Source organism: Lissotriton vulgaris, chromosome 1_1 (genome assembly GCF_964263255.1).
Source record: "Lissotriton vulgaris chromosome 1_1, aLisVul1.2, whole genome shotgun sequence".
Taxonomy (NCBI): domain Eukaryota; kingdom Metazoa; phylum Chordata; class Amphibia; order Caudata; family Salamandridae; genus Lissotriton; species Lissotriton vulgaris.
This window is the reverse complement of record NC_141685.1, coordinates 1,372,084,282-1,372,100,647: the sequence shown is the minus strand read 5'-3', so window position 1 is coordinate 1,372,100,647 and position 16,366 is coordinate 1,372,084,282.

Here is a 16,366-nt window from a genome sequence, read left to right as displayed (position 1 = left end):
TTTTCATGCAAATAGAGCAGTAAGTGCAGAGAAATGCTCACTCTCTAAAAATGGCATTTATACAATAGTAAGATTAAAACCAACCTCACCAGTAGATAGGATTTATCAATAAATAAATAAAGCTTCTCCTCTCTGATATGGAATTACCCCCCAAAAAGTATAAGGGAATACCCAATGCTAACCTATGAGAGGGGCAAACCTCACAGTAGTGAAAAATGTAATAGACTGTTTGATACTCCTAGGACATACAAACTACCACAGTGCATGTCTTACCTTTTACTTACATAGCATGATGCCCCTCGGACTACCTAGGGCCTACCTTAGGGGTTACTGATATGTAATAAAATTGGAGTTTAAGGCTTGGCAAGTAGTTTTAAATGCCAAGTCGAAGTGGCAGTACACTGCAGCACAGGCACTGCAGTAGCAGGCTTGAGACAGGTTTGAAATGCTATTTCTTTGGGCGGCACAATCAGTCCCTGGGTATATGGTATACCACTTTACAAGGGGCTTTCAAGTAAATTAAATCTGTCAGTCAGGTATACTCCAATTATACACATGATTAGGGAAGAAGCATGTGCACTTCAGCACTGATTAGTAGCGATAAAGTGATCAGAGTCCTAAGGCCAACAAAAAGATACAGCAAAATGCGGAGGTGAAAAGCAATAAGGTGGGGTTGGGACCACCTTAAGAATGCAAGGTCTAACAAAAACGAACTAAGGATAACATGAGTAAAACATTAGGTTTCTCTACAGCATTTGGTGAGACAAGTGGGCCTTCTTTTATCTTCCATAAATGCAATCTTTCCCGGACCCCTTTATTATATAGCTCTTCAAGGAAAAAATATAAAGCACTTACAAAGGAGCCTCAAATACTCAAAGATGGTAGACTTCTGTAATATGGGCCATATACTAAAAGCAGCACGAAAACAGAGTGCAATAGGGTCCAAAAAACTTGAGTGACCCATGAGAGTATGCATGCAAGCCTATGGTATTCCAAACTAGAGATATACGCATACAATTTTTGTTTTTAGGAGAGAATGTGCCTGCTGAAAAAAACATTATTTTTAAAAAGTGCATTGCAGAATATCAGGAATTTGCCGTGGGACACCTTGAAAACTTGCATACAGATTATGTGCACATGCCTCACAGTCAGTTGTTGTGGCCGAGTGGTTAGGGCGATGGACTAGAAATCCATTAGGGTCTCCCCGCGCAGGTTTGAATCCTGACGACAACGAGAATCTTTTTAACATCGGCTACAATTTCAGAAGTTAACCTTTAGTATTTCTTCCATGTCAGTTTTATAAATAGGTGGCTTATTTTGGTGTCACTATTGCCATATCACATATTTATTATCGCTCCCCCTTTCATATCTTTGCTATAACTCTCGTCCTTCATTAGCGCTGGTGCAAACGCTTCAAATTATTATACCCTGGCTCTCTCGGTCATACCTGTGCATGCACTTGAAACTTACTTTACCAATAAAAGAAGCAAATAGAGAAATAAAATAAAAGTGCTAGCGGGATTAGGCAAACACACTTCATAAAACTGCATTTTCTTTTCTATTCTCCCCCGTGTTACAAGCTTAACTGCTCCCTGTGTAATTTCTCTTAACCTGCTGTTCCTGGAAGAGAATTTCATCTACAAGCTCTTTCTGTGTTTTTTCCTAGTCTTTTCTTCCCCTTTTCTTAGATTTGTAACTGTTCCTTTACGTGCTCTATTTAGGCGCCATTAATCTCATTTGAGCCACTTGTACCTGCTACTGTTTTCTCCACACCTCGTACTGTCTTTTCCCTCTTTCTCTCTTTCTCTGTGGTTGGTGGCTACTTTCCAAAGCGCCTGATGCCCCAATGTTCCTTCGTCTTGTTGTCAGACGTGAATTTGAAAAGCAACAAAATTAACAAGCCTTTACCACTCACACATGGCAGAAGTTTATACTTTAATTCAATGAACTAAGAAAAGTGTGTTGTGGGGCCCCTACGAGCCATGGTGCTTGCTTCATCATAATTAGGCATGCAGTCATTAGCCACAGCTCTGATTATGGGTCACTGAGGTCAGTTTCAATACTTCCTCAAAAACCTATCCATGCAGTCCCCCCTAACTGTGTAGTTATCTTGCTTTACTGCTGTTTGTGTGATTAGCTGGGAGGACCTCACGGCAGCCTCCTCCCAATAAAAGTGTAGATGGACCGTTCCTTAACTCTTTCTTGCTTCACATACAGATGGCTTGAGGAGGTACAGGGGAGATGCAGGTCTAATAAACAGAATAGAATATCTGCGCCAGGTGTGTTTCTCTGCATTGGTGTCCCATCACAGGCCCACCAGTGTATGTGTGATCTTTGACTCCTGCCAGTTCACAAGCAGGCGGCCAGGAAACGGTTTCAGCCTATCAACCACTGAGGAGATAAAGCCTTTGTATAAGGAATGAGGAAGCAATGAACACATTCAGCCTATCACAGGAGTAGCCCTGAGTGTTCCGAATTATAATTTCTTCATGTCACTGTACGTTATTGAGCCCAAGTAGCTCGGCGTGATCGTATAGTTGTTAGTACTCTGCGTTGAGGCTGCAGCAACCTCGGTTCGATCCGTGTCTCGGCATTGTTGTTGGCAATGTCACGGCAGTTGGGTTTTTCCTTTACAGAATTCCCAAATGTACTAGTTGTTTTCGTAAAATGTCTATTAAAAACAGATCCTTTTCAATATTTAAACGATCTAACGACAAATTATTTAAACACACATGATTATAAGATGTAGGTATACTGTACTTACTGACATAAATTATCGTTCTTGAACATATTTGCGGTAAGGGGAGCGGAGCTCTCCCCCAGGCCAATCAGAATGCAGATGAATGCAGTTGCATTTGAGTGACCTGTGTTGTGGCTGTCTACAGGGAATGCACATATGTAGCTGTCTCGCAGCCCAATCCAGACGTCAATTGAAGACAGGTTTTCATGCAAATAGAGCAGTAAGTGCAGAGAAATGCTCACTCTCTAAAAATGGCATTTATACAATAGTAAGATTAAATCCAACCTCACCAGTAGATAGGATTTATCAATAAATAAATAAAGCTTCTCCTCTCTGATATGGAATTACCCCCCAAAAAGTATAAGGGAATACCCAATGCTAACCTATGAGAGGGGCGGACCTCACAGTAGTGAAAAATGTAATAGACTGTTTGATACTACTAGGACATACAAACTACCACAGTACATGTCTTACCTTTTACTTGCATAGCATGATGCCCCTAGGACTACTTAGGGCCTACCTTAGGGGTTACTGATATGTAATAAAATTGGAGTTTAAGGCTTGGCAAGTAGTTTTAAATGCCAAGTCGAAGTGGCAGTACACTGCAGCACAGGCACTGCAGTAGCAGGCTTGAGACAGGTTTGAAATGCTATTTCTTTGGGCGGCACAATCAGTCCCTGGGTATATGGTATACCACTTTACAAGGGGCTTTCAAGTAAATTGAATCTGTCAGTCAGGTATACTCCAATTATTCACATGATTAGGGAAGAAGCACGTGCACTTCAGAACTGATTAGTAGCGATAAAGTGATCAGAGTCCTAAGGCCAACAAAAAGATACAGCAAAATGCGGAGGTGAAAAGCAATAAGGTGGGGTTAGGACCACCTTAAGAATGCAAGGTCTAACAAAAACAAACTAAGGATAACATGAGTAAAACATCAGGTTTCTCTACAGTATTTGGTGAGACAAGTGGGCCTTCTTTTATCTTCCATAAATGCAATCTTTCCCGGACCCCTTTATTATATAGCACTTCAAGGAAAAAATATAAAGCACTTACAAAGGAGCCTCAAATACTCAAAGATGGTAGACTTCTGTAATATGGGCCATATACTAAAAGCAGCACGAAAACAGAGTGCAATAGGGTCCAAAAAACATGAGTGACCCATGAGAGTATGCATGCAAGCCTATGGTATTCCAAACTAGAGATATACACATGCAATTTTTGTTTTTAGGAGAGTAGTAAGTGCAGAGAAATGCTCACTCTCTAAAAATGGCCTTTATACAATAGTAAGATTAAATCCAACCTCACCAGTAGATAGGATTTATCAATAAAAAAATAAAGCTTCTCCTCTCTGATATGGAATTACCCCCCAAAAAGTATAATGGAATACCCAATGCTAACCTATGAGAGGGGCAGACCTCACAGTAGTGAAAAATGTAATAGACTGTTTGATACTACTAGGACATACAAACTACCACAGTACATGTCTTACCTTTTACTTACATAGCATGATGCCCCTAGGACTACCTAGGGCCTACCTTAGGGGTTACTGATGTGTAATAAAATTGGAGTTTAAGGCTTTGCAAGTAGTTTTAACTGCCAAGTCGAAGTGGCAGTACACTGCAGCACAGGCACTGCAGTAGCATGCTTGAGACAGGTTTGAAATGCTATTTCTTTGGGCGGCACAATCAGTCCCTGGGTATATGGTATACCACTTTACAAGGGGCTTTCAAGTAAATTAAATATGTCAGTCAGGTATACTCCAATTATACACATGATTAGGGAAGAAGCACGTGCACTTCAGCACTGATTAGTAGCCATAAAGTGATCAGAGTCCTAAGGCCAACAAAAAGATACAGCAAAATGCGGAGGTGAAAAGCAATAAGGTGGGGTTGGGACCACCTTAAGAATGCAAGGTCTAACAAAAACGAACTAAGGATAACATGAGTAAAACATCAGGTTTCTCTACAGCATTTGGTGAGACAAGTGGGCCTTTTTTTATCTTCCATAAATGCAATCTTTCCCGGACCCCTTTATTATATAGCTCTTCAAGGAAAAAAATATAAAGCACTTACAAAGGAGCCTCAAATACTCAAAGATGGTAGACTTCTGTAATATGGGCCATATACTAAAAGCAGCACGAAAACAGAGTGCAATAGGGTCCAAAAAACTTGAGTGACCCATGAGAGTATGCATGCAAGCCTATGGTATTCCAAACTAGAGATATACGCATGCAATTTTTGTTTTTAGGAGAGAATGTGCCTGCTGAAAAAAACATTATTTTTAAAAAGTGCATTGCAGAATATCAGGAATTTGCTGTGGGACACCTTGAAAACTTGCATGCAGATTATGTGCACACACCTCACAGTCAGTTGTTGTGGCCGAGTGGTTAAGGCGATGGACTAGAAATCCATTAGGGTCTCCCCGCGCAGGTTTGAATCCTGCCGACAACGAGAATCTTTTTAACATCGGCTACAATTTCAGAAGTTAACCTTTAGTATTTCTTCCATGTCAGTTTTATAAATAGGTGGCTTATTTTGGTGTCACTATTGCCATATCACATATTTATTATCGCTCCCCCTTTCATATCTTTGCTATAACTCTCGTCCTTCATTAGCGCTGGTGCAAACGCTTCAAATTATTATACCCTGGCTCTCTCGGTCATACCTGTGCATGCACTTGAAACTTACTTTACCAATAAAAGAAGCAAATAGAGAAATAAAATAAAAGTGCTAACTGGATTAGGCAAACACACTTCATAAAACTGCATTTTCTTTTCTATTCTCCCCCGTGTTACAAGCTTAACTGCTCCCTGAGTAATTTCTCTTAACCTGCTGTTCCTGGAAGAGAATTTCATCTACAAGCTCTTTCTGTGTTTTTTCCTAGTCTTTTCTTCCCCTTTTCTTAGATTTGTAACTGTTCCTTTCCGTGCTCTATTTAGGCGCCATTAATCTCATTTGAGCTCCTTGTACCTGCTACTGTTTTCTCCACACCTCATACTGTCTTTTCCCTCTTTCTCTGCGGTTGGTGGCTACTTTCCAAAGCGTCTGATGCCCCAATGTTCCTTCGTCTTGTTGTCAGACGTGAATTTGAAAAGCAACAAAATTAACAAGCCTTTACCACTCACACATGGCAGAAGTTTATACTTTAATTCAATGAGCTAAGAAAAGTGTGTGTGGGGCCCCTACGAGCCATGGTGCTTGCTTCATCATAATTAGGCATGCAGTCATTAGCCACAGCTTTGATTATGGGTCACTGAGGTCAGTTTCAATAATTCCTCAAAAGCCTAACCATGCAGTCCCCCCTAACTGTGTAGTTATCTTGCTTTACTGCTGTTTGTGTGATTAGCTGGGAGGAGCTCACGGCAGCATCCTCCCAATAAAAGTGTAGATGGACCGTTCCTTAACTCTTTCTTGCTTCACATACAGATGGCTTGAGGAGGTACAGGGGAGATGCAGGTCTAATAAACAGAATAGAATATCTGCGCCAGGTGTGATTCTCTGCATTGGTGTCCCATCACAGGCCCACCAGTGTATGTGTGATCTTTGACTCCTGCCAGTTCACAAGCAGGCGGCCAGGAAACGGTTTCAGCCTATCAACCACTGAGGAGATAAAGCCTTTGTATAAGGAATGAGGAAGCAATGAACACATTCAGCCTATCACAGGAGTAGCCCTGAGTGTTCCGAATTATAATTTCTTCATGTCACTGTACTTTATTGAGCCCAAGTAGCTCGCCGTGATCGTATAGTGGTTAGTACTCTACGTTGTGGCCGCAGCAACCTCGGTTCGAATCTGAGTCACGTCATTGTGGTTGGCAATGTCACGGTAGTTGGATTTTTCCTTTACAGAATTCCCAAATGTACCAGTTGTTTTTGTAAAATGTCTATTAAAAACATATCCTTTTCAATATTTAAACGATCTACCGACAAATTATTTAAACACACATGATTATAAGATGTAGGTATACTGTACTTACTGACATAAATTATCGTTCTTGAACATATTTGCGGTAAGGGGAGCGGAGCTCTCCCCCAGGCCAATCAGAATGCAGATGAATGCAGTTGCAGTTGAGTGACCTGTGTTGTGGCTGTCTACAGGGAATGCACAAATGTAGCTGTCTCGCAGCCCAATCCAGACGTCAATTGAAGACAGGTTTTCATGCAAATAGAGCAGTAAGTGCAGAGAAATGCTCACTTTCTAAAAATGGCATTTATACAATAGTAAGATTAAATCCAACCTCACCAGTAGATAGAATTTATCAATAAAAAAATAAAGCTTCTCCTCTCTGATATGGAATTACCCCCCAAAAAGTATAAGGGAATACCCAATGCTAACCTATGAGAGGGGCAGACCTCACAGTAGTGAAAAATGTAATAGACTGTTTGATACTACTAGGACATACAAACTACCACAGTACATGTCTTACCTTTTATTTACATAGCATGATGCCCCTAGGACTACCTAGGGCCTACCTTAGGGGTTACTGATGTGTAATAAAATTGGAGTTTAAGGCTTGGCAAGTAGTTTTAAATGCCAAGTCGAAGTGGCAGTACACTGCAGCACAGGCACTGCAGTAGCAGGCTTGAGACAGGTTTGAAATGCTATTTCTTTGGGCGGCACAATCAGTCCCTGGGTATATGGTATACCACTTTACAAGGGGCTTTCAAGTAAATTAAATCTGTCAGTCAGGTATACTCCAATTATACACATGATTAGGGAAGAAGCACGTGCACTTCAGCACTGATTAGTAGCGAAAAAGTGATCAGAGTCCTAAGGCCAACAAAAAGATACAGCAAAATGCGGAGGTGAAAAGCAATAAGGTGGGGTTGGGACCACCTTAAGAATGCAAGGTCTAACAAAAACGAACTAAGGATAACATGAGTAAAACAGCAGGTTTCTCTACAGCATTTGGTGAGACAAGTGGGCCTTCTTTTATCTTCCATAAATGCAATCTTTCCCGGACCCCTTTATTATATAGCTCTTCAAGGAAAAAATATAAAGCACTTACAAAGGAGCCTCAAATACTTAAAGATGGTAGACTTCTGTAATATGGGCCATATACTAAAAGCAGCACGAAAACAGAGTGCAATAGGGTCCAAAAAACTTGAGTGACCCATGAGAGTATGCATGCAAGCCTATGGTATTCCAAACTAGAGATATACGCATGCAATTTTTGTTTTTAGGAGAGAATGTGCCTGCTGAAAAAAACATTATTTTTAAAAAGTGCATTGCAGAATATCAGGAATTTGCTGTGGGACACCATGAAAACTTGCATACAGATTATGTGCACACGCCTCACAGTCAGTTGTTGTGGCCGAGTGGTTAAGGCGATGGACTAGAAATCCATTAGGGTCTCCCCGCGCAGGTTTGAATCCTGCCGACAACGAGAATCTTTTTAACATCGGCTACAATTTCAGAAGTTAACCTTTAGTATTTCTTCCATGTCAGTTTTATAAATAGGTGGCTTATTTTGGTGTCACTATTGCCATATCACATATTTATTATCGCTCCCCCTTTCATATCTTTGCTATAACTCTCGTCCTTCATTAGCGCTGGTGCAAACGCTTCAAATTATTATACCCTGGCTCTCTCGGTCATACCTGTGCATGCACTTGAAACTTACTTTACCAATAAAAGAAGCAAATAGAGAAATAAAATAAAAGTGCTAGCGGGATTAGGCAAACACACTTCATAAAACTGCATTTTCTTTTCTATTCTCCCCCGTGTTACAAGCTTAACTGCTCCCTGTGTAATTTCTCTTAACCTGCTGTTCCTGGAAGAGAATTTCATCTACAAGCTCTTTCTGTGTTTTTTCCTAGTCTTTTCTTCCCCTTTTCTTAGATTTGTAACTGTTCCTTTACGTGCTCTATTTAGGCGCCATTAATCTCATTTGAGCCACTTGTACCTGCTACTGTTTTCTCCACACCTCGTACTGTCTTTTCCCTCTTTCTCTCTTTCTCTGTGGTTGGTGGCTACTTTCCAAAGCGCCTGATGCCCCAATGTTCCTTCGTCTTGTTGTCAGACGTGAATTTGAAAAGCAACAAAATTAACAAGCCTTTACCACTCACACATGGCAGAAGTTTATACTTTAATTCAATGAACTAAGAAAAGTGTGTTGTGGGGCCCCTACGAGCCATGGTGCTTGCTTCATCATAATTAGGCATGCAGTCATTAGCCACAGCTCTGATTATGGGTCACTGAGGTCAGTTTCAATACTTCCTCAAAAACCTAACCATGCAGTCCCCCCTAACTGTGTAGTTATCTTGCTTTACTGCTGTTTGTGTGATTAGCTGGGAGGACCTCACGGCAGCCTCCTCCCAATAAAAGTGTAGATGGACCGTTCCTTAACTCTTTCTTGCTTCACATACAGATGGCTTGAGGAGGTACAGGGGAGATGCAGGTCTAATAAACAGAATAGAATATCTGCGCCAGGTGTGTTTCTCTGCATTGGTGTCCCATCACAGGCCCACCAGTGTATGTGTGATCTTTGACTCCTGCCTGTTCACAAGCAGGCGGCCAGGAAACGGTTTCAGCCTATCAACCACTGAGGAGATAAAGCCTTTGTATAAGGAATGAGGAAGCAATGAACACATTCAGCCTATCACAGGAGTAGCCCTGAGTGTTCCGAATTATAATTTCTTCATGTCACTGTACGTTATTGAGCCCAAGTAGCTCGGCGTGATCATATAGTTGTTAGTACTCTGCGTTGTGGCTGCAGCAACCTCGGTTCGAATCCGTGTCTCGGCATTGTGGTTGGCAATGTCACGGCAGTTGGGTTTTTCCTTTACAGAATTCCCAAATGTACCAGTTGTTTTCGTAAAATGTCTATTAAAAACAGATCCTTTTCAATATTTAAACGATCTAACGACAAATTATTTAAACACACATGATTATAAGATGTAGGTATACTGTACTTACTGAAATAAATTATAGTTCTTGAACATATTTGCGGTAAGGGGAGCGGAGCTCTCCCCCAGGCCAATCAGAATGCAGATGAATGCAGTTGCATTTGAGTGACCTGTGTTGTGGCTGTCTACAGGGAATGCACATATGTAGCTGTCTCGCAGCCCAATCCAGACGTCAATTGAAGACAGGTTTTCATGCAAATAGAGCAGTAAGTGCAGAGAAATGCTCACTCTATAAAAATGGCATTTATACAATAGTAAGATTAAATCCAACCTCACCAGTAGATAGGATTTATCAATAAATAAATAAAGCTTTTCCTCTCTGATATGGAATTACCCCCCAAAAAGTATAAGGGAATACCCAATGCTAACCTATGAGAGGGGCGGACCTCACAGTAGTGAAAAATGTAATAGACTGTTTGATACTACTAGGACATACAAACTACCACAGTACATGTCTTACCTTTTACTTGCATAGCATGATGCCCCTAGGACTACTTAGGGCCTACCTTAGGGGTTACTGATATGTAATAAAATTGGAGTTTAAGGCTTGGCAAGTAGTTTTAAATGCCAAGTCGAAGTGGCAGTACACTGCAGCACAGGCACTGCAGTAGCAGGCTTGAGACAGGTTTGAAATGCTATTTCTTTGGGCGGCACAATCAGTCCCTGGGTATATGGTATACCACTTTACAAGGGGCTTTCAAGTAAATTAAATCTGTCAGTCAGGTATACTCCAATTATTCACATGATTAGGGAAGAAGCACGTGCACTTCAGCACTGATTAGTAGCGATAAAGTGATCAGAGTCCTAAGGCCAACAAAAAGATACAGCAAAATGCGGAGGTGAAAAGCAATAAGGTGGGGTTAGGACCACCTTAAGAATGCAAGGTCTAACAAAAACAAACTAAGGATAACATGAGTAAAACATCAGGTTTCTCTACAGCATTTGGTGAGACAAGTGGGCCTTCTTTTATCTTCCATAAATGCAATCTTTCCCGGACCCCTTTATTATATAGCACTTCAAGGAAAAAATATAAAGCACTTACAAAGGAGCCTCAAATACTCAAAGATGGTAGACTTCTGTAATATGGGCCATATACTAAAAGCAGCACGAAAACAGAGTGCAATAGGGTCCAAAAAACTTGAGTGACCCATGAGAGTATGCATGCAAGCCTATGGTATTCCAAACTAGAGATATACGCATGCAATTTTTGTTTTTAGGAGAGAATGTGCCTGCTGGAAAAAACATTATTTTTAAAAAGTGCATTGCAGAATATCAGGAATTTGCTGTGGGACACCTTGAAAACTTGCATACAGATTATGTGCACACGCCTCACAGTCAGTTGTTGTGGCCGAGTGGTTAAGGCGATGGACTAGAAATCCATTAGGGTCTCCCCGCGCAGGTTTGAATCCTGCCGACAACGAGAATCTTTTTAACATCGGCTACAATTTCAGAAGTTAACCTTTAGTATTTCTTCCATGTCAGTTTTATAAATAGGTGGCTTATTTTGGTGTCACTATTGCCATATCACATATTTATTATCGCTCCCCCTTTCATATCTTTGCTATAACTCTCGTCCTTCATTAGCGCTGGTGCAAACGCTTCAAATTATTATACCCTGGCTCTCTCGGTCATACCTGTGCATGCACTTGAAACTTACTTTACCAATAAAAGAAGCAAATAGAGAAATAAAATAAAAGTGCTAACTGGATTAGGCAAACACACTTCATAAAACTGCATTTTCTTTTCTATTCTCCCCCGTGTTACAAGCTTAACTGCTCCCTGAGTAATTTCTCTTAACCTGCTGTTCCTGGAAGAGAATTTCATCTACAAGCTCTTTCTGTGTTTTTTCCTAGTCTTTTCTTCCCCTTTTCTTAGATTTGTAACTGTTCCTTTACGTGCTCTATTTAGGCGCCATTAATCTCATTTGAGCTCCTTGTACCTGCTACTGTTTTCTCCACACCTCATACTGTCTTTTCCCTCTTTCTCTCTTTCTCTGCGGTTGGTGGCTACTTTCCAAAGCGCCAGATGCCCCAATGTTCCTTCGTCTTGTTGTCAGACGTGAATTTGAAAAGCAACAAAATTAACAAGCCTTTACCACTCACACATGGCAGAAGTTTATACTTTAATTCAATGAACTAAGAAAAGTGTGTTGTGGGGCCCCTACGAGCCATGGTGCTTGCTTCATCATAATTAGGCATGCAGTCAATAGCCACAGCTCTGATTATGGGTCACTGAGGTCAGTTTCAATACTTCCTCAAAAACCTAACCATGCAGTCCCCCCTAACTGTGTAGTTATCTTGCTTTACTGCTGTTTGTGTGATTAGCTGGGAGGACCTAACGGCAGCCTCCTCCTATAAAAGTGTAGATGGACCGTTCCTTAACTCTTTCTTGCTTCACATACAGATGGCTTGAGGAGGTACAGGGGAGATGCAGGTCTAATAAACAGAATAGAATATCTGCGCCAGGTGTGTTTCTCTGCATTGGTGTCCCATCACAGGCCCACCAGTGTATGTGTGATCTTTGACTCCTGCCAGTTCACAAGCAGGCGGCAAGGAAACGGTTTCAGCCTATCAACCACTGAGGAGATAAAGCCTTTGTATAAGGAATGAGGAAGCAATGAACACATTCAGCCTATCACAGGAGTAGCCCTGAGTGTTCCGAATTATAATTTCTTCATGTCACTGTACGTTATTGAGCCCAAGTAGCTCGCCGTGATCGTATAGTTGTTAGCACTCTGCGTTGAGGCTGCAGCAACCTCGGTTCGAATCCGTGTCTCGGCATTGTGGTTGGCAATGTCACGGCAGTTGGGTTTTTCCTTTACAGAATTCCCAAATGTACCAGTTGTTTTTGTAAAATGTCTATTAAAAACAGATCCTTTTCAATATTTAAACGATCTAACGACAAATTATTTAAACACACATGATTATAAGATGTAGGTATACTGTACTTACTGACATAAATTATCGTTCTTGAACATATTTGCGGTAAGGGGAGCGGAGCTCTCCCCCAGGCCAATCAGAATGCAGATGAATGCAGTTGCATTTGAGTGACCTGTGTTGTGGCTGTCTACAGGGAATGCACATATGTAGCTGTCTCGCAGCCCAATCCAGACGTCAATTGAAGACAGGTTTTCATGCAAATAGAGCAGTAAGTGCAGAGAAATGCTCACTCTATAAAAATGGCATTTATACAATAGTAAGATTAAATCCAACCTCACCAGTAGATAGGATTTATCAATAAATAAATAAAGCTTCTCCTCTCTGATATGGAATTACCCCCCAAAAAGTATAAGGGAATACCCAATGCTAACCTATGAGAGGGGCGGACCTCACAGTAGTGAAAAATGTAATAGACTGTTTGATACTACTAGGACATACAAACTACCACAGTACATGTCTTACCTTTTACTTGCATAGCATGATGCCCCTAGGACTACTTAGGTCCTACCTTAGGGGTTACTGATATGTAATAAAATTGGAGTTTAAGGCTTGGCAAGTAGTTTTAAATGCCAAGTCGAAGTTGCAGTACACTGCAGCACAGGCACTGCAGTAGCAGGCTTGAGACAGGTTTGAAATGCTATTTCTTTGGGCGGCACAATCTGTGGCCATCTGTGGACTCCCGTATGGCTGACGCCTTTTTAGACCCCTGTAGGGATGACTCTGGGCCCACATTATCTGTTTTTCCTCAGCTGTCCTGCGAAACGTCGCTGGAGTTGCTATCCCGGCTGAAATCTGGCTCGCCACTGGACGCCTGTCCGGCGAAATGCCTGGGCAGGGTGGCCTCAGCGTTGAACAGCTTGCTGAACCCCCTGCTGAATCTCTCATTGAGCTCGGGGGTTGTCCCACGACAGTGGAAACATGCACTCATCCTGCCGTTGATCAAGAAGCCTCTGTTAGACCCCCTGCAATGGGCTAACTATCGTCCGATCTCCCTCCTCCCTGCTTTGGCGAAGGTGTTGGAAAAACATGTTCAGCTTACTCTTTCCACCTTTATTGAAAACAACAATTTGTTGCATGACTCCCAGTCCGGCTTTCGTGCAAATTATAGCACGGAGACCGCTCTGGTAGAAGTCACGGACACCATCAGGGAGACACTCGATCAGGGGGGACGGGCGATGTTGGTCATGTTGGACCTTTCGGCGGCGTTCGACACCGTCCCACACGCAGGCCTTCTCTCAAGACTCAGGGAGATTGGTCTGCGAGGGACGGTGTTGGACTGGTTTCAATCCTTTCTTGCCGACCGCCGACAGGTGATCTGGGCTCCGCCGTTCTCGGCGGAAATGCCTGCGCTGGAGGTGGGGGTGCCTCAAGGATCTATCTTGAGCCCCACCATTTTCAACATATACATGGCCCCTCTAGCGGAGGTAGCGGAGGCGTTCGGGGCCCGGGTCATCTCATACGCTGATGACACCCAGCTTTTGTTCACTTGCAGGAAGGGTGAGGTCTTCAACGGCGGCAGAATTAAGGACTGTCTGAGCGCAGTCTTTGTGTGGTTTCAGCGGCACAGCCTGAAATGCAACTCAGACAAGTCTGAGCTGCTCTTCTTTGGCTGTGCCCCAGACCCGGACTGGAAGTCGTGGTGGCCCCAGGACATGTTTCCCCCCTGAGACTCCATCAGCTCAGGTAAAAAATCTCGGAGTGGTGTTCGACGTTGATCTGTCTTTTCGGCCCCACATCCTGGGACTTGCAGGGAAATGCTTCAGCATCCTCAAGATGCTTAGAAAATTTCTGCCCCTGCTTTCTTTGCAGTACCGCAGGAATATAGTTCAGGCGTTGGTGGGATCACGCCTGGACTATGCAAATGCGCTCTTCGCGGGCCTACCTAAATATTTGTTATCTAGGTTGCAGGTCATACAGAATTCGGCGGCCAGAGCCATCTATGGCCTGCCGAGGAGAGCAAGAGCCTCAGCGCTCCTAGCCAGGCTTCACTGGCTACCTATCGCGGAGAGAATTAAATTTAAACTCCTCACATTGGCGTTTAAAGCTCTCCATGCGACCGGCCCTTTCTACCTGAGGAAGCGCACTGCTTTCTATGTGCCACGGAGGTCTCTGCGGTCGGCGGACCTGGCCAAAATGGAGGTGCCTGTGGTCAAACGTGTGCGGATGGGAGGTCGCTCCTTCCAACACGTAACAGCTTGCCTGTGGAATGCACTCCCTCTTTCCCTCCGGAAAGCAAATAATCTCTTGGCCTTCAGGAAGGAGCTGAAGACTCTGCTCTTCACCTAGTAACCCGCGTTTCTGCAGTTTGCTTGCCTTTTGGTTTTTCTGTTTCTAGGGGCCTCTTTGCTAAAGCGCCGGGACACCCTTTGGGGTAGCCGTGCACTCTAAAAGTGTGCCTAACATTAACATTAACACAATCAGTCCCTGGGTATATGGTATACCGCTTTACAAGGGGCTTTCAAGTAAATTAAATCTGTCAGTCAGGTATACTCCAATTATTCACATGATTAGGGAAGAAGCACGTGCACTTCAGCACTGATTAGTAGCGATAAAGTGATCAGAGTCCTAAGGCCAACAAAAAGATACAGCAAAATGCGGAGGTGAAAAGCAATAAGGTGGGGTTGGGACCACCTTAAGAAGGCAAGCTCTAACAAAAACGAACTAAGGATAACATGAGTAAAACATCAGGTTTCTCTACAGCATTTGGTGAGACAAGTGGGCCTTCTTTTATCTTCCATAAATGCAATCTTTCCCGGACCCCTTTTGGAAAGGGGGGACCATTCGGTCCCCCCGAACGTATGGCAGAGTACCACGATCCCCCCGGGAAGCCATCTTGGGCGGGAGGCGAGTCTCGGCTGGTATGCCCGAAGCGGCGTAGCCGGGGCGTGCCTTTTTCCCGCCCTGGAGTGGGCTGGCCTAGACACTGACGCGGCCGGGCCACGCCCTCGGGGCAGGCCGGGGCGGGTTTACGCCCGCCCTGAAGACGGATAAAAGGAGCAACAAGCCAAGGAAGCATCCTCTTGTTCCTGTGCTCTGAAGCTGCACCACCTCGCTGCACGTGAGCTCGAGACGGAACGAAGAGCCAATTTTGAGCGTTGTAATCTTTCTTGTTTGTTTTTCAGATACTCTGTCGGAGAATGCCTAAGAAGGCGGGAAAGCGAATGACTACCGACCAGATGCTGCGTGTTCTCATGAAGGAGGTGACCGACTTAAAGAAGCGAATGGCGGAGAAAGACGAGGAAGGGGGGCCGAAACGTCCTCTGGCAGGAGCAGCTCCAGGAGGAAAAGGCAAGAGGCCCAGAAGGGGAGCAGCTGAGGGAGACGTCCCAGTTCCCTGTACCCCACTCGAAGCACCCACTCCTTTGCCGGAGGAAGGGAATCCGATTCCCGTAGTGGTCACCCCCGTGTCCGGGGAGGATATGCCGCCCGAGCTGGCAGCACAATTAGCAGCGTGGTTGGGTAAAGGTAGCAAGGGCGCCACGGCTGATGACGCGCAGGTGTTGATGAGGCAGCTGCGGGAAACAAGGGAAGCGACGAAGGCACCATCGCCATCAGTTCCAGTCGCAGATACAGCTTCCGGTTCAGGTAAGCGGCCATTGCCGATTGCGAGGGATGAGTCGGCACCCTCTCGGAGGGAAAAATTGGGTCAACATGTCCCTCTGGCTATTAAAGAGAAGATATGGGCAGGGGAATATATAAACATCTTCTCGTTGCTTACCGACCATTATGAAATGGAGCATGTTAAGAGCCAGAAAGAGCTCATGCATCCAAGTGTTTGG